We start from the raw sequence: 26147 nt of genomic DNA, 5'->3' as shown, positions 1-26147 counted from the left end.
ACCATCACCTCCTTCAGAATCATCTGTGCTAGAGCTTGCTAAAATGCAGGGTAAGGGGCTCTACCCTGGCCCACTGAATGTCCAGGAAGGTGCCCAGGAATCTGTATTTTAGCAAGTTCCTCACACAGACGCACAGGAGGTCATACTCAACGCAAATTCTGAGAAAGAGCAGACCAGTCCATGGATGACAGTTTTCTAATCCACATTCAGGGGTCATGAGTCCCTTTCTGAAAGCAGTGTTTAGGAGTCCAATGTCTGCAGAAAGACTAGTCAGGGGACCCTGGGCAGCTTACTGATGCCTCTCTGGTTTTCATTGTCCTCGTAGACAAAATGAAGATTAGCACTGATCTAAAACTGCCAATTCCAGAAGAAATGAACCCACTGAGAATCTTATAAAGGAAGTTCAAGGCTGGCGTGCAGCTCAGGGGTACAGCAGTTGCCCAGCATGTGCACAGCCCCGAGTTCCATCCCCAGCATCAATCAATCAATCAATCAATCAATCAGAGAAGTCCAGGCTGAAGCATTTTAAGTAGTATTCTCCCTTTATAATTGATTTAATCTGAATATTCTTAATTCTGAAAATGACATGCTTGTGAAAAAAACACTCAAAGTAAAATACAACAAAAATAAAATAAAAATTCAGTATAGGTGTCCTTGCCATCCCAGAACTCTGTCCCACTCCAAAACATAAATAAGTCGCCTGTTTAAGTTTTCTTCAAATTCCCCCCAAATATGGGCAAATATATATCTGTGCTTGATCTTTATTTTAAAGCAAACAGGAACATATTCTGAGTACTCTATCTTTGTTTGGCTCACTAATATACATCACACATCTATGTATGCAATGTAGATCTCATTTTTTAAACAGCTCATAGTGTTTCATGGAACCAATGTGTTCCATTTATGTGACTCTACCTGTGTGGATGGATTTTAGGATGTTTCTCTATTTTTAATGCAGAAAGCTGCACGACAAACATCTGTGAGATTGGCTACAGGATAAATCCCCAGGTAAAAGATCACGTTGGTCTAAAATTCTCATTGATATTGCCAGGTTGCCCTCCACAAAGGATGCAGCAATTTGCACTCCCTCAGCAATGTAGGGCCTGATTCTCTCCACCCTTGATAACATTGTGCATTATCAAACTTTTAAACAGCATGAAAATTAAAAGATGATAACCATCTCTGTTTATTGTCAGAGTGGGCAAGCATATTTTCACAATTTTGAATGACTGGCGTTGGCATTTATTTTTATTTTGTGAATTGTTTGTTTATGTCTTTTCTAATTTATCTTACTGATTTTAAGGATTTTCTAAATTGATTCAATTAACTTTGTATCATGCATCTTGCAAGTTGTCATTTGTCTCTTTTTTACCTTATTGTGGCATCTTTTGCTTAAAGAAATGTCAGGTCTTAATTTTTTTTTTTCTTTCTGTAGTCAAAAGTATCAGTCTCCTCCTGTGTGACTTCTGAGTGTTTGTTTTTACTTTTAAAAAGCTTTCTCACTTCCAGGCATAAGGCAAATGCCTGTAATCCTAGCACGCGGGAGGCTAAAGCAGGAGAATCTCCAGCTCAAGGCCAGTCTGGGCTATTTAGCAAGTTTAAGGTTACCAGGCTGTGCTAAATAGCAAGACTCTGTCTCAAAAACCAAACAAACACCCGAGTTCGCTCCCCAGTACCACAAACAAACAAACAAAACAAACAAAATATTTCTCACTTGAGGATTGTAAAACATCTATCCCTATTTTCCACTAGAATTTCCTTAGTTTTTATTTTTTGGTACTAGGGATTGAACTCGGGACTTTGGGCTTGGGAGGCAGGCGGTGGCACCGCTGAGCTAAATCCTCGGCTTTGAGTTTTCTTATTTTTAAGCCTCATCTGCCTCCAGAATTTAGACTGGTTCAAGGACTATGACGGGACCAGCTTTCTCGTTTCCATCAAGGGACTAGCTAGACAGTTGTCCTACTCATTTAAAAATAACCTATTCCCTGTCCTCCCTCTCTAGATTAAAAAATCCAATTTAACTATATAGTAGGAGGGATACAAGGGTATGAACCGAGCCACATGCCTGGTTCAAATTCCAGCCCCACAGGATCTAGGATAAGTTACCTAACTTTCCCGTGTCTCAGTTTCCTTGTCCAAAACTGGGAATAGTAATAGTACCATCTGCACAGGGTTATGGTGGTGATTAGATGAGTTATTACAGGTAAAGGGTGTAGAAAGATGCAACTGTAGCCAGGCATAATGGTATCCACCTCTAATCCCAGCACCATGGGAAGTTGAGGCAGGAAGTTTACAAGTTTAAGTCTAACCTGGGCAACTTAGCCAAACCATGTCTCAAACCAAAAAATAAAAAATGTCTGGGCATGTAGCTCAATGTGGAGGCCCTAAGTTCAACCCCAGTGCAGAAAAAGAAAGTAACCGGAGGCTGTCCATAAGGGGCTCTCCTTAGATGTAAAGACACACCCAGGCTGCAAGTGGGAGGGTGGGAAAAGGCACCCCAGGCAAATGGAAACTGGTATGGTTCAAACATGTCCCCTAAAGCTCCTGTGTTGGAAACTTCTGCGATGGGACCTTTCGAACGCATCAGATCACACGGGCTCTGCCTCATGAATGGATTAATGACATTCTTGTGGGAGTGGGTAATGATCTCAAGAGTGGGTTTGTTGTGAAAATGAGTTTGGCTCCCTTTCCTCTCACACATACTCTCTCGCCATGTGACGCCTTCTTCTGTATTATGACACCTTAACAGATGTAACCACTAGCTCCTGGACTTCTCAGCCTCCGGAACTGTGAGCCAAATAAATTTCTGTTCATTATAAATGACCTAATCTCGAATTCCCTCGCAGCAACACAAAACAGACTGGGATAGTAACCAAGTACAGCCAGGGGTGACCATAGTTCTAGTCAACGGCTGCCACAAGAGATGAAGAGCTTTATACAATGATAAAGGCACGTTCACCAGGAAGACAGAACAATTATAAATACGCACCTAACAGCAGAAGACCCAAATATGTGAAGCAAATGTGAGCAAAATTGGAGGGAGAAATAGTAACATCATAATAGTACAAGAATTCTTTGGTACCAGGGATCGAACTTGGGACCTTGGACTTGAGAGGCAGGTGGCAGAACCACTGAGCTAAATCCCCAGCCATTACAAGATTTCAATACACAACTTGCAATAATAATAATTTGCACCAACAGAAGATCAACAAGGACAGAGAGGAACAGAACAACATTCCAAGCAACTGGACCGAACACCCCTAGGCAGAACCCTACACTCCGAAGCTGCAGGGCACGCCCTTCTCAAGCATATTGGGAACCTGCTCCAGGACGCATCCTGTTAGGCTTCCGGCAAAGGGTGTGGGATGCTGTCCATACCAGGGTACATCGGTGATTACTATTGTCATGGTGGACTGTGTCACGGTTCTGTGAGCCAGTTCCAGCACTCAGCAGACATCTGCTACTGTGGGTCAGGCACTGTCCCACCTGCCAGGAACCAGCAGTGACCAGCGGTGACATGGCAGCTTCTCCCCACTTCTGCTTAGACTGAGTTCTAGTTACTTTGAGTACTTTTACTGATATTTATATTCTCTTCCATTATATTTTAAAAGAGGCTAATGTGTATGTGCAGAAATGCTATATATTTTTGTTTTAAACATTTATTACTGGTCATCTTAGGATTTAAAAAAATTATTCCTCCTAGTTTTTGCAGCTAGCAATCTTGTCTGACTTTCCCCTCCAAATGGTTATCTTACTCTTATCAAATATTGATAAATTTGCCTTTTGGGGGGGGGGTCTGAGATTGAACCCAGGACCTTGCTCAATCTAAGCAGATGCTCCACCACTGAGCTCCAGCTCCTCTTTTATAACTTAATTTTTCAAAATTTATATTGGTTTGTACTCCTACAGCAAGGTTAGAGAATTAAGATAACAGTGGTCATTCTTTCCTCGTATATGTTTATGTCTACACATGCGTGCACACAATCACATTAAGGAATATCCATCTATTCCTATTAAATAAGATTTACAATCTGGGCCATATGCATCTTAAAAGCATCTCGGGCCAGGGATTTAGCTCAGTGGTTCCGGCGCCTGCCTCACAAGCACAAGGTCCCGAGTTCGATCCCTGGTACCAAAAAAAAAAAAAAAAGCAAAAAAGAAACTAAAGAAAAGCATCTAGGAATTATTTATATGATTTTTCATCTTTTGTACTATTAGCTTGTTCAGTTACATGAATAGTTTTTCTAATATTAAATCTATATTTCTGGAACATATCCCTATTTGCTGTCACATATTCATTTTAAAAATATAATGCTGCCTTCTTCTATTTATTATTTTTTTTTTTAAATTCTTTTATTGGTACATTTTAGGTATACAACACATTTACATTTCTCATTGGGAACTTGTACCTTCACGTGATGCATCTTGGTTCTTATTTTTTCCCCATTCCTAGCCCTCCCTTCACCCCCTCCACCCTTCCCTATTTTCAAAGACTTTGTTTCCATTTTTCCCATTTCTCATAATTTTTCCTTATTTATTATTATTTTATGGATTTTGCACAAGTATTCATACATGAGAGGCTTTTAAATTTTCTGTGTGTGTGTGTGTGTTTGTCAAGCTTTAGTGTCAATGTGGCACTGGGTTCGAAGAACAATTTGGAATCTTTCCTTCCCTGCAACCTGGTATAGTGGTGCAGTTTAAGTAACACTGGAATTATAGAGATTAGAACCTGTCTAACCCGGGGGTGGTTTGAGAGGAAGTTTTTATGAAAACTTGGCTCCTTCCATGATTATTGGTCTGTACGGATTTTCCAGTTCTTTTGGAGTCAAACTGATGGCTTGTATTTCCCCAGAAATCTATTGCTTCAGCTGGCTTTCAACAGAATTTGTGTATAGTTGAACACAATATCCACCAAGAATTCTCTTTTCTCTGTATTAGTGGTTATTTTTCCATTGTAATGTTTGACTCTATCTGTACATCTCATTCATTCCCCAGCCTTCATTAGGTTAGCTTGACTTTTAAAACAATCACATTATACGGGACATTTTCCCAGAGCCCTACTTACTATGTACACAGCTCAGAGACAGACAGGTGCTGGATGAGAGAAGGGGATGAGAAGGTGCAGAGGAAGAGCGGCTTGATAAACACAATTCACTCAACAAACATTTCAGAGGGGCAAAGAGCCTGTCCCCAAGACCTAGCCCGGGACCCGTACCTACTTTTCCCAACCTCCACGCCAGCTCAACCTGTCCATTCCCACCTTCCTTCAACAGCTAGCAGTCACCTCTTCCTCTTAGACCTTCCCTGACAGTTTGTGCCTTTCCAAGGATAGCCTAGATTGTAAGTATTTTTTAATGTTTAAAAATGAAATACAAAAAAGATAAAATAATAAAACCAGCGGAAATAACAAATGTAACCATTCAGCCCCTTTTGCTTCAGATCTCTTTTGTTAAATGAAGTGTTCCCAGCCAGGCATGGTGCCACAGGCCTGGAATCCCAGCACTCAGGAGGCTGAGGCAGGAGGATTGCCGTGAGGCCAACCTGGGCTACATAGTAAGTTCAAGGCGAGCCTGAACGACACAAGACCTTGTCTCAGAAAAGAAGTGTTCCTGACGTATTCAAAGTCTGCCCATTTCCCTGTCAGCCTCTGCTCCTTCTCTCTCTCTCTAGATCACCACAAGCACATACTCAGTAGGCTCTGGAACACACTTGTCCCCATAAATCACATAATATTGTTTTTTCCTTTTTATTAAAATTACATTTTTCACTAATGGCGCTACTCTGCAATTTCCTTTTTGTGACATTGTTTCTGAGCTTTATTCATGTTAATACATAATATGGGTATGTGTGCATACATATATGGACACACCAGTTTTACTGAGGTATAACTTAAATAAATTCCCTGGGGCTATAGGTGTAGTTCAGTGGTAAAGCTCTTACCTAGCATGCATGAGGCCTTGGGTTCAATTCCCAGGACCACCACCAAAAAAAGCAAGAAACCAAAAAAACCAGTTACACCTATTTTCACTGTGACACAATATCCCAGTTTTAGTTATTCATTCCATGGCTGCAGACATCACAACTACTGCAGTTGAGACCTCATTTCTGCGTTTCCGGTGTTGCTGTCCCAGATACCCTTGGAGCCATCTCCCTGTGCACATGCGTGAACTTCTCTAGGCAACTGTACACCTAGACGTGAAACTCTTGGTCACAAAGCACGTACGTCTTCAGCTTTCTAGCCCTGGCCAGAGTCTCCCCTGACACTCACACTGCCATTATCATAGAAGAATATTCTCCTTCTCAAGCTGTCGTCATTATCCCTTTCCTCGCCTACCTGTCCCCTTCCCTGTGAGTTCCGGAGCACACGTGTTTGACAGGACTCAGTAAATACTTGGTGAGCAAGTGGATGAACTCACTGTCTACCAGAGGAGACAGACTCGATGCGCTAAGAGCATTAAAGGCTTTCAAGAACTCTGCTGGCCGGGATCCAGGGAAGGCTTCACGGAGGAGGCGGCATGTGAGATGGGCCGTGAAGCACAGCAAGAAAGAAGAGATGAGGGTGGAGGTGAGGACAGAGCTGGAATAGGGAGAAGGGAGTGCAACAGTCCAGGGGACGAAGCAGAAAATGATGACTTTTTATATAATTTGATTTGGCAGAGTTATGGGTCTTGGCTGAGCTGGGCATGAGCAGGGGAGGAAGGAGCTGTGTGGATTTTGTAAAACTTCAAGGTGCCCGGTCACATCCCCCTCCTCACCCATGAATGTCCCTGAGCAGGGGCAGTGTGGGGGACAGGCCTAACTGAGGAAGGTCATCTGGGCTGAATCCCAGAGGGGCCTTCATCAGCAGGCCCTGGGGAGCCTGTGAGGGGTGCACCAGCAATGGCAGGATCCCCAGGAGCCCCAGTCCCTCCTTCCTGCCTACTCTGCAGCTCACAAAAGAGCAGAGCTGGTCCAGCCTGGGTTCCTTTCCCAGCCCCACTGGGGAGCACTGGAACTGGGACTCCTCTGCTCCTCTACTCCACAGCTGTGTGCCAGGGCCCGGGCCTTGTGCATCACTCTCTGTCCCCTCCACCCTGGCCACTCGGCGAAGGACAAGCTGCAGGAACCTGAAGCCTGAGTCTCTTTCCCCTGCTCCGGTCAGGGTGGGGTACAATCCTGTCCTTCCTCTTTCCCTGCTCTCATGACAAGAGCTATCCTTCAGCAGACCCAGCTCTGGGCACACTGCCCAGAGTGGAGGGGAAGGGGACAAGTGCACGACCTTCACTTCAAGTCCTTTTGTCTTAAGCAACTTCAGCAAAACCGGGAGCAGCAGCAGAGGTGCGCCAGGCTGTGCCCTCGGTGCTGGGCAGACAGCTCTGCAGGGACAGTGCAGGCCCACTGGGGTTCTGCTGCTGGTGTGTGTGAGCGGCTACGGTTTGTACAACCTCTCAGAGCCTGGGCTTTCTCCTCTATGCAGTGGGCTTCACCTTTCTCCTAGGAGGGAGAAGATTCAAAAGTGGTAACAGGGCACGAGGGGTCACTGAGCAGCACCAGTGTCCGGCCAGGCTCCCTGTCCAGACTGTTCCAGTGCCTGAGAAGGTCTCCCCACGTCTGGCCCCATTTACACACCGGGGCACACATGGTCTGGGAACAGGAGAGCTCCCTGGCCCAGAATAGTATGATTGTTGTATTGAAGGACACTCTCTCCGCACTTGCCATACACACCTTTTGGTTCTGAGGTAATCTCCCCGCTTCCCAGTCCCCCCGGTCCTCAGGGATCTGAAGGTTTGTTTGGTTGGTTGGTTGGTTTTTTTGTGTGTGATACCGGTGATCAAACTCAGGACCTTGCACTTATGAGGCAGGTGCTGCGCCAGTGAGCTAAATCCCTGGCCCCAGATCTGAAGATTTTTGTGTGTGTTTTTTTTAAGTTTTTATCTTTTTATTCTCCTGGTACCAATATGATCTTTATCTCTGTTCTTTTCTATGAATGAGTGTCTCATCATCTCTGCTTTACTTAATGTTTGATAATAAAACTTTAAATTTTAACAAAAGAGCTTTTATATAACTTTTTCTGTCTATTCTCATTTGCGTATTTATTTCGGTATGTAGCAATACAATGCAAGATGTTAAACTCTTACCTGCATTTTTGTTGTTGTTTTCTATAACCTATGATCTGGTGAAAACTTTCTAGGCCTTATCAGTCATAATTTATTAATTGTATATATCTTCATTTCTTTGTTCATAGTTTATCATGTAGCTTTTTTTTTTTCCATTGGGAATTGTACCTTTATATAATGCATCTCGGTTCTTATTTTTTCCCCATTCCTAGCCCTCCCTTCACCCCCTCCACCCTTCCCTATTTACAAAGACTTTATTTCCATTTTTTCCATTTCTCATCATTTTTCCTTTCCCTTCATTCCTTTCCCCTGCCCCTCCCACTACCCCTACCCCTTTGGACCTTTTCTTCCTATTTTACTTTATCGATTATTCATTCTAATCACTGGTACATTTTAGGTATACAATATAATGACATTCATCATTGGAAATTTGCACCTTTACATTGTCTCTCTTGCTTCTTATTTTTCACCCTTGCCCAGCCCTCCCTTCAACCCCTCCATCCCTCCCTATTTACAAAGATTTTGTTCCTATTTTTCCATTTTCTCATATTAATCCCATTCCCTTCTATCCTTTCCCCTAGCCCTCCCACTTCCTTCCCCTTTGCCCCTTTTCTTCCTATTTCACATGACCTATTATACATTGAGTCCTTATTTACACTTTCAGTTTCTCACACCAACCTGAAGTTTTTTTGAAGGGAACATCTCAGCTCTCACAGTGCCTGGAGCAACGCACTTCATCGGTCAGCCCTTGTTGCACAGTGTCCTGGCACTGAAGCTTGGCCAGCCACCCCTAAGGTCACTCAGAGGGAAGGCAGTGGAAAGGGACTCAGTCACGCAGGACCACTTGGTCATCTTCCTGGTCTCTCCCATCCCTCTTCCCAGGGGCATACACAGTGGGGATTAGTTTACCATGCTGCAATCACAAGACTCACCGAAGTAAAGTGAGCAGGTAATGAAGCAGGCAGGACGACACCTCCCAGATGTGAGCGTGACAGTCCTTCATGCTCCCAGGGCCATCAAGCATGGCTGATGTCCCCACAGTGCTCTGTCAATCAGATCACCGCCACTCAGGTGCCCCAGTGATGAGGCCTCAGGATCAAAAACCCAGCACATAGCCATAGCCCTGACTCACTGGCCACGGGGCCATGTCCCTCCCTTGAATCTCCAGCGCCCTTAGGGTCCCTTGGTCTCCTGCCAGGACACATGGCCTGAGGCCAGCATTCAACTAGCTGGACACAATTTGGAGAAGACTAAGTCCCAGTGAGAAGGCTTCAGTCTTTCCTGCCCAAGCCACTCGGGGATGAAGAGGGGACAGCTCAGCTTTCCACTAGAAGCTGTCTTGGCCTTTCTGCCTCTGATCCTCTGAGGACATCAGAGGCTCTGACTTGGCAGGAATGACAGCACACAGGCCCAAGGCAGTCCCATATCTCATCTGCCCCTGTCCAGCCCTCCCTGCAGGAGCTCAGGGAAGACAACAGAGCAGAGGGTGGGAAAGTAGAAGGTGGGAGCCCAGGACACTTGGGTGGGTTCTGGCCTTCAGAGTGGGTCCATGCTTCTGTTTCCCTTTCAGGAGCATCACTAATGACTAAGAGGAAGTAGAAGGCAATAATGAGGCAACTTCTCCCCTCTTGCCTCTCTGTGTGTCTCAGTACCACTCCAGGGGTGCCTGGAACATGGCAGCTTGAGTACGTATCCTGCCCTGGAAACAGGACATGGGTCATGACTTCAGGATGTTTGCCCTAAAAGCCACCCTTGGCTGGTCCAGAGGAATCCAGATAGATCTACAACAAGAACACATCGTAATTCATCCCAGTGGCCCAGGTCCTGATCTCAGCTCTCCCCGTGACCCTGTCTTACAGGAGTTGCCCCCCACCGACTCAGGGGCAAGAACACGATGCTCACGCTCACGTTGACCACCCATGTCTGAGTGGTTTATGAATAAGCTGTGAAAACCACTGCTCCCCCAGGAGGCAGGAAGAGGGAGCACAGGGGACCCGGTTCAGGCAAGACAGGGCACTAAAAGCTGCTGACCTCACTCCATGCTGAGCACTTCCCCTAAGCACTTTCATTACAGCCTTTCCCTAGGCGAGCCTGCCCGTAGCTTGAATGCCACGTGGATGCCCGTACCCTGGATGCTGTGCAAAGAGCCCCTGACACTTTATGTCCATTATCTCTATGCTTCTTCACCAGCCGCCTCCTAGGAAGTTGGTGGGAGGATACTGGCCTGTAGGAAGCCCACCGTGCCACTGGAGAGCAGCATTTCACGGGCAGCTATTGTGACAAATAGGTTAAATATCACAGGCAGCTGAGGATAGGGGAAGGAAAGCCCCAAAGGGTCAACATACAGCTCAAGGTGTGTTGGGAGGGCCAGGCCCCTTGAAAGCTTGGATGGGACCTTTGACTGGTCAGAGGATGAGGGCATCTTTGGGAGAGGGAACAAACACGTTTCCTCCATGGAGGCAGGAAGCAGATGGCTCCTATGTAGGCCAGAGTCTCCAGGAATAACACTTCCTGGCTACAATAAACACTTGACAAGTTTCCAAAGCCCTCCCACCCATCTGGAGAAGGTGTCTCCACACCCAACTGCCAGGTAGGGAAACTGAGGGCAGAGTGTCAGCCAGTAGGGGCTCTCAGTCCAGAACAGACCCTCAGCTCTACAAGTCTGGTTCTCCTTCCACAACCCCAGGACAGGGCTCTCTGAGGCCTGCCCCTGCCTTTGCTCTCCATGAGTGACACGCCAGCAGCTTCCTGGCACTACGGCCACTGGCTTTCCTCCTGGAAAACAAACCTCAGCGGAGGAGCTGGATACATGGGGTCTCTCTCTTTCTCTCTCTCTTCCTCCCTCCCTCCTTCCTTTTCAAAGTAGGTCTTGTCCTCTCTGGCACTGTACTGTCAGCCCACAGGCAGCTGGTTCTCAGCTGGTTTTCTAGGGACCCCATCCCTTCCCACAGATCATCCCAGAGATTCTTGGTGCTCAGCCCAGGCATGCCATGGTCACCGGGACCAGCTTCAAGGGCTCTGTGCTCGGCGGGTGTCTCTGAAGAGCAGCTACCTCTGAGCCAGGCACAGAGCAGCTCCTTTCCCTCAGCATAACGGGCTGGGCCAAACCTCCCACCCTGACGTGCTATATGCTGTCCGATGCCTGTGGGTCCCTCTGTGCTCGGGCCTGTGCTCACAGCTGCTGGTCCAGGGCAGGAGAGATGTCTGTCTTTGGATCTGCGTGGCCCATAGAAAGTACGAACTCCTGAGAAGGTAACCAGGGGACTTTGGGTGGCCTCTTCAATCTGCTTCCTCCCCAGGAAATTAGAAGCACATCTCAAAGGAGGAGAAACGGCTGGGGCTGCCCCCTACCACTCCCACACCCATCAGCAGGCACCTGTCGGGGCTGGAGCTATGGGGAGAGGAGGAGATGCCAGGACATAGCGGCTCAGCTCGTCTGGCCTCGGGAGGGCTGGGAGTCAGGGGACCTGCGTGGAGGTGAGAAGACTGGGCGACCCGCCGCACCCCGTGCCTCCTCAGTGTCTTCATGTGCACACTGGCGACAGCTGGCCCTGGCTCTGACACTTTATCGTTCTTTTCCTGCTTCAGTTTCCCTCTAGAGAAGGGCATTTGCCCCAGGGAGAGAGGGAGGACAAGGTGAATCAATTCATCAACAGGGAAAAGTTCAACAGGAAAAGTTCATCAACAGGGCAACAGATCTAGTGCAGTCACTTCTGGGGACAGGAGACAGAGGGAAGAGAGGAGAGAGATGGATCCCCACAGGAGGGGCAGCTGAGAGAAGCACATTCACCAACACCTTCCCAACCCCATTGGCCATTAAAAGAGAATCTCCATCTCCTTGTCGCCCTCAGCTCCATCCCTCCCCAGCTGCCTGGGAAAGTTTCCCTGGGCCTCCATCAAGGCTGACACACAGGATGGACGCTGAGGAGCCAGGCTGCCCCTCCAGCTACCTCTCACTCCTTCCCTGAGCCCTCAGGGGTAGCACAGGCCCATAGGACCACGGTGCCCAGATGAGTTTCTCCTGAGTAAAGTTCTCCAGGCCCCAGACACTTCTGATCCCTGCAGTGTTCACCCTGGAGCCCCTGCAGGGCTGTGGGGGGCGGGGGGGGGGCGCTAGAGTGGAAATCCACACCAGACTGGACTAGGGGTCTGGAGAGCAAGAACAGCCCCTGCTCTCCCAGAGGGAATCAGAGGAGGCCAGCTCTGTGGACCTGCTAAATGATCGCAGTCAAACCAAAACCCTCCTGGGCCTCAGTTTCCCCAGGGCCTTCATCCAATCCCAAAGTTTCTCCCTCAAAGCCACGGTGAGGATAGAACCGAGAACCTTTCTTTGGAAGCACATGGGGAAAAGCTGGCATCTTTTGCCCCTGGTGCCCCAGGAGCCCAGACCACCTAGTGCGGCACCGGACCCCACTCCAGGAGGACAGCAGAGGTGACGATGCCCTCACCCTTAAGCATGGGGCAACTGCCTCCTCCCTTTCGGCCCAGGGAGTGGGCAGCTGAGCCCGGGGAATCCCTGGGTGTGGTGGGGTGGTCCCCAGAGGTAACTCCCTCCAGGCTGTCAGGCACAGCTGGGGACCCCCAGGCGAGCCTCCCATCCTCCTACCCCCTCCAGTGAGGACGGTTTACTAAGCCCTCCCCAGGGGGCAGCTCAGTCCACGCTTTTCTGGGTACACGCGGGGGCACAGCCGGCATGGCAAGGCTCTGTGGCGCAGTCTCCCCCGCCCCCATCTTTCCAATCCGAGGTCCCAGAAAGCGCAGAGCAAACGATAACCCCCACCCCCACCCCCCACTCCGTCCTCGACCCGAATTCTCACCCAGGCCCCAGCCCCATCCACCCAAGCTCGCACCACCCGCGCGCTCACCACGTCTGCGCCCTCGGCGCCAAGGCCCAGCCCCAGGCGAGGTGCTCGGGCTGCCGGGTGCGGCGACAGGCCACACGCTCCTACCTGGGAGGAGCTGCCAGCCGGTCCTCCTCCTCCTCCTCCTTCTCTTCCTCCCCCTCCTGCTCCCCCTCCTGCTCCTCCTCCTCCTCCTCGCCGGCCTGGCGGAGCCAGAACCACCTGGCAAGGGACTGTCAGCAAATTCCCCTCCGCACCACCGCGGGACCAGCAGGAGCCAGCCGCGGCCCCGCCCCAAGGCTGCTCAGACCTGTAGGGAACCCAGGCCGGATTCTCAGATGCGAGGACCGGGGCTCCGCCTCGGAGATCCTGTCGTTACCAGAAACCATCTGCAAATTACCATCGCACACGCACAAGGCTGCCGGTCCCTTGCTGCAGTTTGCTCCGGCATGCCACTCCGGGCCTCCGTGGCTGCTGAGCCATCTTCCCTCCTCCCCAACTCTCCTCTGAGGCCTCCCAATCCCGCCAGCCCAGCCAGAAGCAGGAAAAGATACAGAACCCCCGGAAGGTAGCGCTCTGCCCCGCCCTGGACCACCTCTAGGTTCGGCTGCTCAGCGGCTGGTATCCAGTTCCGGCTCCTTTCCCAGCGAAAGAAAGCGCCACAGATTGGCCAGAGCCCCGCCTAGGAGGGCCCCGCGAGTGGGCTGGGTCATTTCCAAGTTTGCAAAGGGCCACACTCCTCAAGTGGGTCTCCAGTTTCATCAAAAACCCCGCTACCCTGCTATAGGTAGCTGATTTTGACCCTGGGGGGCAGATGTCAGTTGTTTGAACCCCAAAGATCAATATATGCAAAGTGAGGGGCTGTAGCCAACAGCCTGCCTTTCCCTAGCACATTTATTTCATAGACATTATCCGGCGCTTGCAGTACCATAGCAAACAGAACAGAAGCCACTACTGAATAATCTCTAGAAGGGACACCCTTCCTGCTGTTTTACAATGGTAAGTTACCGTCAGAGTTGTTAGCAATGTGACAAAAAGGCCACAGAGGAAGCAGTAGAACCCCAAGGGCATGTGACACTATAGGAAGGGGTCAGAGTGCAGGTGGGCTTTCATGGGGACCCCCATAACCAGCAGCACAGCACATCTGCCAGGCTGGCAGGACCTCATCTTGTCTCCTTATGCTGAGCATCTGCCCCCCAGCCACCCCTTGAAAATCCCAGGGTGAGCCACTAGACAGAATCTGTCAAGGTCTGTCCATTTAAAAGCTCTCACTCACCTACTCATGAACTGATTCATTCATTCATGACACAGGAAGGCTTTCGATCACTTATTAGGCAGTGGCAGCAGACCCGTGGGGTCTGAGCTCTATCTAGCCTGGCTCAGCTGTCATCATGCTGTGCAATCTTGGGTAGCTAACTTCCTTCTCATCTGTAACACTGACAGGGCTGGGCTGGCTGGGCTCTAAGGCCCTCTGTCCTAATGCTTTTAGTATACTTCCCTAGAAGGACTGATGGGTACAAAGACAAACCAGATAAAAACAAGAGTAGCAGCCGGGGATTTAGCTCAGTGATTTTACTGCCTGCTGCGCAAGAGCAAGGACCCGAGTTCGATCCCCGGTACCAAAAAACAAAACAAAAACAAGAGTAGCACTCACAAACTTGAGTTCCCTGGATTCAAGTCCCAAATGGGCCATGTAAATAAGGAACTTAATCTCTCTGAGCTTCATCTTTGCAAATGCAAAGTGGGGGAAATAATTGTAATAACCTTAAGGAATGGTCATGAGGATCAAATAAGATACTGTGTACAAAGAAAGTGCTCTGTAAATACTGGTTGCTATTTTTGCCATTGTCATGGTGGGAGAGTGGGACCTAGGCAGGAGCGGTTTCTCCTCTCCTGTTGCGTTATCACAGAACCTGCTAAACCCACACCAGGCACTGCAGCGCTTGGAGAGATGTGATGGGCATCAAGGACATGTTGGGGATGCAGAAGGAAGGAGGAGAACCTGTACAAAGCCAGGTGGGCTGCGTGGTGGAGGAAGAGAAGACCCAACGTCTCAACCATTAAACACCAGCCATACAGGTGTCAGGCTTGTAGCAAGTTCTCCGAAAAGATGTGTGAGAATTAGGGCCAGGGATTTAGCTCAGTGGTTCCAGCGCCTGCCTCCCAAGTGCAAGTTCCGGAGTTCAATCCCTGGTACCAAAACAAAACAAAACAAGATGTATGAGAATGAATAGCAGAGGGCTGGGCATTTGTCCTCAATGCTTGTGACCCTGAAGACACTTTCCATGGGGACACTCATGTGGATTCAGGCAGGAGTGCCCTTGCCCTGGGTTGTCATCTCTGAATGACTATGCCAGTTACTGTCTTCATGAATATGCTACTGACCTCCCATATCTTGTCTGGAAGCAGAATCCAGAACAATAACGGTCACAAAAGGTCTGAGAAGCCCAAAGAGATGGAACTTTCTGGCAAAGTCAGGTGCTTTCTCTGCAGAAGAGCACCTGGTGTCTTCTGCTGGACCCTACCTTCATTCACTGCAAACAATTTCAACAGATCTGATGTGATTATGACTGCAATGAATCGCCTGTATCCTTTCTTTCCCTTTTCCTTTCAGCAGTGGAGCTCACACAGGTTACATCCTGCATCCATGGCTAACCTGCTAGAGGCTACATATCCCAGCCACCTTCATCCCCTGCCCATGGAAGCAACTCTTAAAACAGAGCTGCCCACCCTCTGCTTCCTCTTTTCCTTTTGTGAAGATTGGAGGGTGGATGGGAGGAGAGGGGAGGGCACTTTGATGATCCTGACAGGAACAGCTCCCTAGCATTGGGCAAGCAACAATGCTGAGGAGGGCTCCACTGTTGGAGCCAAGTTCCTGGCCCAGCCCAGTGGGGAAATGCAGTGCTGCAGCCTCATAGCCCAGAGTGTCACTGATCCCTGAGTGGCCCTGAGAATTTGGCCCCTGAACTCTAGAAACACTCACCTGGGCTCACAAAAATGTGTAATGCACCAGGGTAGCCATCACAGAATCGTTTCTACTTTCCTGAACCAAACACAATTCTCACATCTAGATGCCTACAGGTAGCTTCGAATACTGCCCAGATGAGAGGTTTGGGGATGCTCAGGATGAGAGGGGAAAGGTGGCTGGGGTGGCCAGGAGAGCTGGCTAGGTGCACTTGTGCCTTTCTCTCATCAGTCCCATTCTGATCATTGTAGGCTCAGGGCAGGGAGCCCACACTGATGTCCCCAGCATCCCAAAGCCCAATGCTGGTTGAGACTGCTAGACAGGCAGGGGCAGGGACAGTGGGCCTAGAGGTAATAGGAGTCAGACTCTTGTAGATTTTGCTATAGGATCCAGGATACGAACTTATGCCACTGACAAGCACAGTATTTTCAAGGCTGAACCAAGTCACTATTCACATTTTAAGTGATAATCCACATACTCTAATATCCCCTGTCCCCAAGAGCCAACTGAAGACTTGCTTAAAAGTGGGCTCATCGCCACCTGCCTCACAAGCACGAGGATCTGAGTTCGATCCCCAGTACCAAAAGAAAAAAAAGTGGGTTCATTTTGGGAGCTTGGGCTTCTATCACATGCTATCCTGGCCTTCTAGGGAGGGAACTTGATTTCGTGTGCAGAAGGTGGAGGGACAGTGTATTGGGGTGGAAAGTCATTTTGTCAGTGCCCTCTGTCTAACCAGACATGGGGTTGTGGGTTTCTAGAGAAGAGAAGGCATCAGACCTAGATCTAGATACACAGTGAGAGCTGATGCCCCCAGGTTGGCAGGCCAGAGTGGGGAGCCCGGTATTCACTGTCCCATAACAGAGACCTCCGGCCTCCCTTCTGCTCTCTCTGGCCTCTGGCCTCAGGCTGGGCCCACTTACCATGGCCCCACCAGGTAGGTGCACATAACCAGCAGCAGCAGACGCTTTGGCCGATATTTCTCTCCCAGAAGAAGAGAAATGGAAAACTGGTGGCAGGTCACTGTCATCCACCACCAACAGCCGCTACCAGTTATCAACATTGGAAACTTCTGGTGGGTGAGGTCAGGGGCAGAGTCTGATGCCAACACAAAGGAAGCACTCTGTCCTGGAACTCTGGAGACCCTTGAGAGGAGGGCTTTCTTGATCTGGAGTTGAGCCAATCTGAGCATTTTCAGAAAGATTTTGGGTTAGGAGCCTGTGCAGCATTATCTCAGTTCTGTCTTGACCCTGGCTCATCAGCAGGGTCAGGTCATGAAAGAATATCTGGGACCCTTTATGAATATTTTATGCAGCTAAAGAACCCCCCTTCACCCCAAGGTGATATTTATGAAACAGAAACATGGCTTTCCTGTGGGTTTTTTTCTGGGACCCCAAATGAGGACCCCCTCTCCAGGGCCCCAGGCCCGGGCTCTCGAAATCAGCTCTGCTGCACTTGTCCCACTGGGAGATGGCATCTGTCTTCAGTCATGAACTTTTCCTTTGTTTGATAGCCTTTAATAACTCTGTGACATACATGTACAGAAAAGTATATACAAAACACAAATGAGCACTATAGTGAATAATCATAAAGCAAACACTTGAATAGCCAGCACCTACCCAGGTCAAGAAATACAACATTATCACCAGGAGTTTCCCTGAGTGGCTCCCCAGATGCATCCCTTTCCAACCCTCTTCCCTCTATTCTGACTTGAATGGAAATCCTCTCTTGCTTTAAGCTACATTTTTACCAGCTGTTTTCATCCCTAACCAATATGGTCTGGTTTGGTCTGTTTTTAAATGTATTTTAATGCAGTCTGAGTATGTATTTATTTTCACTTTGAGCTCCTTTTACTCAATATTATAATTTTAAGATTAACCCATGCTACTATCATTGTAGGATGTTCATTGTCATTGCTCTGTGATACTCCGTTGTTTGATTACACCATAAATTAACTGATCCTAGTTGGTAGCTATGTGGCCAATTCCAGGTTTTTACTAGTGAGTTACTGTACGGCTTGAATGTCTTAGTCCAGTCCAAAATTCACGTTGAAAATTAAACTGCAGTGCAGTAGCATTAAGAGGCAAGGCTGTTAGAAAGTGATGAGGTTGGGCCGGGGATGTAGCTCAGTGGCACCTCGCCTGCCTCTTAAGTGCAAGGTCCTGAGTTCGGTCCCCAGTACCAAAAAAAAAAAAAGTGATGAGGTCACGAGGGCGACTCTCTTACAAGTGGGATCAAGGCGCTTACAAAAGAGGCCTTGCACAGCCTCCCACCCCTTTAATGCTTCTGCTTGCTCCTATGTGAGGACGCAGTGCTCAAGGGCCCATCTTGAAGCAGAGAGCTCTCCTACCAGACAGCAAAACAGGAAATGCCTTGATCTTGGCCTTCTCCAGAAGCATGCCAAATAAATTTGGTTGTCTATAAATGACCTGGTGTGTGGTATTTTGTTACAGAAGCACAGACTAAGACAGTGCCAAACATGTCACAGTCCTGTAGACCGGGAGTAACATTTTGGGGTCAAGGGGAGCGTGACTCTTCAGCTTTTCTAGTGAATGCTAAAATGTTTTTCAGAATGGGATTGTGTCCACTTAACACCTCTAGCAGCTGGGAATGAGAGCACCTTGATCCTTCCCTTTCAGTGTCTGGCATTGGTGTGCTTTTCACCATCCCGGTGCACTTTTAGTAGTGTCTTTTGTGATTTTTAGATGCATTTTGTGAATTGCTAAGGAGATGAGGCACACAGTTATATATTTATTGGTTGTTTGTAGTCCCTTTGATTAATAACCTTTTTCTTTTATCACAGCTCTAGGTTAACAGGAAATTTGAGCAGGAAGTGGGGTGGCTTCCCACGTATCCCTTGTCTCCACATCTTCATAGCCACTGCTGCTATCAGCATTCTGCTCCAGAGCAGCACGTTTTTGTTATAATCAATGACCTTACACTGACATCATTATCACCCAGATTCCGCAGTTTATATTAGGTTTCACTTTGGGGGCATTGTACTTGGTTTTGACAAATATGGAAGGACTTTTATGTCAACAACTGTAGTATCCTGCAGAATGGTTTTGTTGCCCAAAACTCCTCTGACCTCCCCATATTTATGCTCCCTCCCTGGTAATCCCTGACCACTGGTCTTTGTTTTCAGTACCAGGGATCCAACTCAGGATGTTTCACTTGCGAGGCAGGCACAGTGCCACTAAGCTAAATCCCCAGCATGACCACTGATCTTGCAGCCTCTAGAGTTTTGTCTTATCCAGAATGTCATATACAAAGTGATAAAAAGGTATAGAGAGGGGCTGGGGATTTAGCTCAGTGGTTCCGGCACCTGCTGCGCAAGCGCAAGGTCCAGAGTTCAATCCCCGGTACCAAAAAAAAAAAGATACAGTGAATGTTTAAATTAAAAAATAATGGGCCAGGGATTTAGCTCAGTGGTTTCACCACCTGCTACGCAAGCTCAAAGACCCGAGTTCAATCCCTGGTACCAAAAAAATAAATAAATAAAAAATAATTATTACACCAAAAGACACATTGCCATTAATCTCCCTCATAATATTCTCCCCCACTTCAAAAACACACACACTGATCCCATCATTCTTGCCACTGTCTGAAGCAGTTCTGGAAGTTCTCATTTTTGAGTGTCTTTAGCTGCACTGTCGTGGCTGCCTCAACGTCCTGCATAGATCCAGAATATTTATCTTTCCTTTCATGGTCCTTTTGACTTTGGGGAAGAGCCAGAAGTCTCATGATACCAGATCTGGTGAATAAGGTGGATGAGGATGCACTACAGTGTTTTCATTTGACAGAAATTGCCATAAGTATTTGAACAATGAAGGGTGACTAAAAATATGGTGAATGCTTAAATTTTTTAAATTTATGACAGTAAAAGGCACATGGCCATTAATCACCCTCAAAATACTCCCCTTTGCTTCAAACACACTTATCCTAACATTCTTGGCAATGTCTTTTACTGTAGTAAGTTGTTTGGTTTTTTTTAGTGTCTTAGTTTTTGATCACCCCTTGTACCATAGAGTATGTAGCTTTTTAAGATTGGCTTCTTTCTCTTGTTAATATGTATTTAAAGTTTGTTCCTTTGTGTCTTTTTCTGGCTTGGATAATATTCCATGTTCTGGATGCACTGGTTTATCTATACAGTTACTGAAAATCCTAGCTCTTTCCAAGTTTTTTCAGTTAAGAATAAAACAGCTATAAAGGTCCATGTGTAGGTTTTTGTGGGGACATGTAGTTTCGATTTATTTGGCTAAAAACCAAAGCGTAGTATTGCTGAATCATATGATAAGGATATTTTAGTTTCGGAAGAAACCATGAAACTGTCTTCCAGAGTGGCTGTGCTATTTCCATTCCCACCAGCAGTGAATTCAGGTTCCTGCTGCTCCACATCCTCACCAGTATGCAGCGTGGTCAGGGCTTGGAATTTGGACAATTCTAATAGGTGTCTAGTAGGTGTAATGTGGTATCTCATTGCTTTTTTAATTTGCAACCACCTAATGTGAAGATCTTTTTGTATGTTTATTTGCTATCTGTGTATCTTCTTTGATAAGGTGTTTGTCAAAGTCTTTTGCCCAATTTTTAATTAGATTGTTCATTTCTTTATTGTTGAGTTTTAAGAGCTCTTTATATATTTTAGATAATAGTCCTTTATCATGTGTCTTTTGTCCATATTTTTCTCATTCTATGGCTTGTCTTATCCTTTTGACATTGTCTTATTTATCTATTTTTGAGACAAGGACTCACTATGTACTCTGGCCTTGAACTCATGGCAATCCTCCTGCCTCAGCCTCCCAAGTGCTGGGATTACAGGCGTGCACCACCAAGTCTGGTTTTGACATTGTCTTTTTTTAGAGTGGAAGTTTTAATTTTTTTTGTTGTTTTGTTGTATTGTCTTTTTGGTACAGGGGATCGAACTCAGGACCTTGCGCTTTTGAGGCAGGCGCTGGAACCACTGAGCTAAATCCCCAGCCCCTGGAAGTTTTAAATTTTTAATGAAGTCCAGCATATCTATTATTTCCTCCATGGGTCACACCTTTGATGTTGTATCTACAAAGTCATCATTGTGCTCAAGGTCATCTTGGTTACTTCCTATGCTATCATCTAGGAGTCTTATGGTTTTGCACTTTACATTTAGGTCTATGTTACATTTTGAGTTAATTTTTATGAAGATGTAAAGTCTATGTTTAGATGATTTTTTCTCATGTGGATGTCCAGTTTTTCCAGCTCCATTTGTTGAAAAGACTGTCTTTGCTTCAATTCTGTTTTTGTTCCTTTGTCAAAGATCATATTTATGCAGGTCTATTTCTGGGCTTTCTATTCATTTCATTAATGTATTTGTCTGTTCTTTCACCAGTACCATACTGTCTTGATTATTGTGTAGCTTTATTAATCTTAAAATTAAATAATGTCAGTCCTCCAATTTTTTCTCTTCCTTTGATATAAGTTGGCTATCCTGGGTCTGTTGCTCTCTATATACATTTTAAGATAAATTCATCAATAATCAAAAACAATTTTCTGGGATCTTAATTTGGATTACATTGAAGCTATAAATCAAGTTGGGAAAAATCAACATCTTGATGATATGAAGTCTTCTTATCCATAAACATGGATTATCTCTTCATATGTTTAAATCTTTGATAACTTCCACTAGAGTTCTACAATTATTTTCATATACATCTTTTACATATCTTATTAGTTTTATACCTAAGTATTTTTTAGTACTAGTATAAATAGTAAAATGTTTTTGATTTCAACATTCACTTGTTCATTAGTAGGAAAACAACTGATTTTTGCACATTAACCTTGTATCCTGCAGCTTAATTGCTTTTCAGTTCCAGGAGCTGGGTTTTGCTGTTATTTTATTTTGTACTTTTTTTGGTCAATTCTACACAGTTTTGACATAGACAATCATATCATATGGGAACAAGGACAATTCTTTCCAATCTGTATATTTTTATTTCTTTTCTTGTATTATTGCATCAACTAGGACTTCCACTATGATGTTGAAAAGTGGTAGTGAAAGGGAAATCCTTGCCTTTTTCTTTCTTTTTCAGGATTTTTTTTTGAGACAAGGTCTTTCTACATAGTTGATGTTGGCCTTGAAATCACCCCGTAGCCCAGGCTGGCCTGGAACTGATAGCAATCCTCCTGCCTCAGCCTCCTGGGTGCTGGGATAACGGGCAAGTGCCACAACACCCAACTCTTGCCCCTTTTTTGATCTTAGTGGAAAGGCTTCAAGATTTCCCAGTAAGTATGAAATTAATGGTACATTTATTGGTAGATGTTCTTTACAAGTTGAGGGAGTTCCCGCTGATCTGATATGCCAAGAGCTTATATCATGAATGATCATTGGATTTTGCCAAATCCTTTTCCACATTGGTAGAGTTTGGATCTTGAATGTGCCCCAAAGGCCCATGTTCTGACAGCTTGGTCCCAGGATAGTGCAACTAGGGGATGGTAGAGACTTTAGGAGGTGGAGCCTAGTGGAAAAGAGATTAATTAGGTCATGGGGTGGGGGTGCCCTTTAAGGTGATACTGGGGCCCCAGGTCACTTTTCGCTTCCTAGTGCTTTGAGGTGTGCAGCTTGCCCCCAGCATGATGTGCTGCCTTGCCACCGGCCCAGAAGCAATGGGGCCAACCAGCCATGGACTGACACCTCCAAAATGGTGAGCCAAAACAAACCTTTCCTCTTGACAAGCTGATTTTCTCAGGTATTTGTTACAGTAACAGAAAGCTGAGCAACAAACACATCTATTGATGTGATCGTGTCATTTTTTTCTTCTTTGGCCTATTGATATGCTAGATAGCATTATTCTTTTTTTTTTTTATGGTACCAGGGATGGAACTAGGGACTTTGTGTTTGTGAGGCAGGCAGCAGAACCACTGAGCTAAATCCCCAGCTGCATTGTTCTTTTAATGTCCACAGGATCTATAGTGATGCCCCCTCTTTCATTATTCATATTTCTAACTTATATCTCTTCTTCACACTTCTTAATTAGCCTGACCAGAGGTTTATCAGTTTTCAAAAAGTTAATAATGATATTGTGGTAAAATAAACACAACATAAAATTTACTACCTTTTTACTATATTTTTAAATGCCCAGTTCAGTGGTATTAATACATTTGTGATGTACAGTCGTCACAGCTCTCCATCCTGATAATTCATGTTGCAAAACTGAAATTCTGCAGCCAATAAACAATAATTTCTCACTGTCCTCTCCCCCTTGCCTCTGGAAACAATCATTATACTTTCCATCTCTATGATTTTAACTACTCTAACTACCTCATGTGAGTGGAGTCATTGTATTTGTCTCATTGTGGCTACTTTGCTTTATTTAGCATAGTGACTTAAAACATATTACCCCAACACTGGTTCTCACAGAGGTTCCTGCTCCAGTGGGTTGTGATTCTCTGTCTACCTGCATATCTGTTTCTCTAATTCGGGGGGCAGTGGTTTGTCCTGTGACCTCATTTCCCTGTGATCTAAGAAGAATTGTTGCTTTTTCAAATTTTTTCATCTTTTTACTGGTTAGGACAGAGTGGTCACTTCTAACCTCCTTACATGCCAAGAACAAAAACTGAAGACCTAGTTCCTTTTTTGGAAATGTCTGTTTAGGTCTTTTATCCATTTTTTCTACTGGGCTATCTTTCTCTAACTGACTTGAAGGATTTTATGAAAAAGGTTTTCATTAGTTATAGAGGTTGCAGTTACTTGCTCCTGCATTGTGCCTTGCTTTTTCATTGTCTTTATGGTGCTTTTGGATGAGTGAATTCTTAAAATTTTAATTTAGTAAAATTTACCTATCTCTTCCTTGCAAGTCATCATTCTTTTTTTTTTTTTAACCATGATTACAAGATATTTCCTTTCCCAGAGGACTTAAAAGAAATTATTCCTTGCTATCTTTCTTTCATGTGTGTGTTTTGCACTGAGGATTGAATCCCGGGCCTTCCACATGCTTGGCAAGTGCTCTACCACTGAGCTACATTCCCAGCCCTTTTTATTTAATTTTGAGACAGGGTCTCACTAAGTTGCCCAGGCCAACTTTGAACTTGCAATCCTCCAGCCTTAGCCTCCTGAGTAGTTGGGATTACAGGCATGTGCTACCACACTCAGCCTCTTTCACTATCATTTTTTTGTTTGTTTTTGTTTTTTGGTACCGGGGATCGAACTCGGGACCTTGTGCTTGCAAGGCAGGTGATGGAACCACTGAGCTAAATCCCCAGCTCAACTATCTTTTAAATGTTATGGTTTTTTGCATTTTGGATTTGTTACGCCTTGGGTTTTTTTGTTTTTTTGAGACAGGGTCTCGCTGTGTAGTGCAGGCCGGCCTCAAACTCGCTATGTAGCCCAGGCTGGCCTAGGACTTGCAGCCTACCTCAGCCTCTTGAGTGCTGGGATTACAGGCGTGCACCACCAGGCCCATCTTTGTTATTTATATCTAGATGACCCCCACAAACCTCATGTGGCTCCTGACTAGATGTTATGAGATGGTGCCTGGTAAGCAGCAGGTCAGTGGGGGCATGACCCGGAAGGGCATTGTCTCCCTCCCAGCTTCCGCTTGCCATGCCACTGGCCTTGGAGACAGCCAGCAGTTACCTGTAACTGTGAGCCAAAATAAACCTCTTATCCTTTGTGGGTGTCAAGTATTGTGTCCCAACGACAAGGTAAGTGACTAAAACAACATTTAAGTGGAATATTTGTGGAAATGGCATAATAGGTAACCCAAAAGTCTGTTCCTTTATCAAAGCAACGAGTGGCAGAAACCATCAGAATGGGCTCCTTCGGAGCTCTGGAAACTAACCAGATGCTTGCAGCAACCAGGGGACGGCTTAATCAAGGAAGTGGAAACAAAAAGCCCCAATGGCTGAATCTCACTAAGAGAGCCTTTCGGGGTTTTGACCTGACTGATGTCAGCCCCGCTCTCCAGATCAGCCGTGCTTTGATGACAAAGCTTGCGCTCCCAGGACCAGTAGAGAGCAAGCAGAAGTTCCCCCAAATTAAAATTATTTATTTTGATTTCTTTGGTGGCCAGAGGACTAAAAAAAAAGAGTTTGCCTTTCACTTCACTGGGAACTGTCTCCGGGTGAGGTTGATACTGGTAGAGGTGTACATGTGTCAGAAACATTTGGTGAAAACAGTAGCTTGATCAAAAAGCTTTACAGGTAGGCTGGGAAATGAGATGGTTTTCAAAATAAAGTTTTTAAATTTAGGAATTGCCAGGTGTGGTGGTACATGCCTGTAATCCCAACATTTGGGAGGCTGAGGCAGGAGGATTGAGGTGAGTTTGAGGCCAGTCTGGGCTACATAGTGAGTTCAAGACAAGACTGAACTACATAGCAAGACCCTGTCTCAAAAATTTTTTTAAATTATATATTATTTATCATAACAGTAACAATTTCCTTGTGTGAAATCTTCAGATAATTCGCGAATGAATTTAAAAAATAAAAGTCTTATTCCTCCTTGCCCGGAATAATTTTAATAGGCAAATAGTATTGTATTGTGTAGAAAAATCCCATTATTTCTTTAGCCAGTTCCCTGTAAACATTTAGCCTTTAAGTTTCTTCTTTTATTGTTTTTATTATAATGCACTGAATTTTTCATAATGACATGTGCACATTCTTGTTTATTTCCTCTATTTAATAAGATTTTTTAAAAAAATAAAATAATTTTAAAAATTTTAAAAACATTTTAATACTCTTATGATTATCAGGATAGTATAAAAATTTAGAAATTAGCTGGTCATGTGGTGTATGCCTGTAATTCCAGCACTCTAGGATGCTGAGGCAGGAGGATCACAAATTCAAATCCAGCCTGGGCAACTTAGCAACTTAGTGAGACTCTTTCTCAAAATATAAAATAAAATTTTTAAAAAGGGCTAGAGGGTTGGGGATTTAGCCCAGTGGTACCACCACCTGCCTCTCAAGCGCAATGTCCAGAGTTCGATCCCCATACCAAAAATAAATAAATAAAATAAAATAAATTTAAAAAATTAAAAACGGCTAGGGATGTTTAAAGGTTCTGGGTTCAATCTTCAGTAACCCCCAAAGTTTTTTCTCACAAATTATAAAACTCCTTTTATCTGAGGCATTTGGAGCCAGTAGATGGCTAAATGATAGTAAAGCAAGAAATCATTTAACTAGAGAAATTATATGAGTGAGTCAGATGATGCCAGTGTTATTTAAACTGTTCCAGAGCATGAAAAAGGGAATAAAATGTCTATATTATTTTGTATGAAGCCT

The 26147-nt window shown here is 45.7% G+C and overlaps 1 protein-coding gene across 15 annotated transcripts in view; it reads right to left on the bottom strand.

Moving 5' to 3' along the window:
• Tmem63c (transmembrane protein 63C) overlaps window positions 1–26147 on the bottom strand; it is a 95706-nt gene that overhangs the window by 51118 nt on the left and 18441 nt on the right. For 3 of the 15 annotated variants that reach the window (XM_013067100.3, XM_004837136.4, XM_021245910.2), the window contains exon 1: window positions 12962–13104. The exons of 1 other annotated variant lie outside the window; for it this stretch is intronic. The gene's annotated coding sequence lies outside the window, so the exon portion shown is untranslated. Of the gene's footprint in view, window positions 1–8774; window positions 12173–12961; window positions 13173–13247; window positions 13486–13532; window positions 13592–26147 lie in introns of those variants that run through there. 11 more of the 15 variants (XM_021245870.2, XM_087195123.1, XM_087195119.1 and 8 more) reach the window with 10 other exon arrangements.

Source organism: Heterocephalus glaber, unplaced genomic scaffold, assembly GCF_053883595.1.
Source record: "Heterocephalus glaber isolate CG9 unplaced genomic scaffold, H.glaber_assembly_v1.0 deba00001608, whole genome shotgun sequence".
Classification (NCBI taxonomy): domain Eukaryota; kingdom Metazoa; phylum Chordata; class Mammalia; order Rodentia; family Bathyergidae; genus Heterocephalus; species Heterocephalus glaber.
This window is presented reverse-complemented; position numbering and strand designations above follow the sequence as displayed.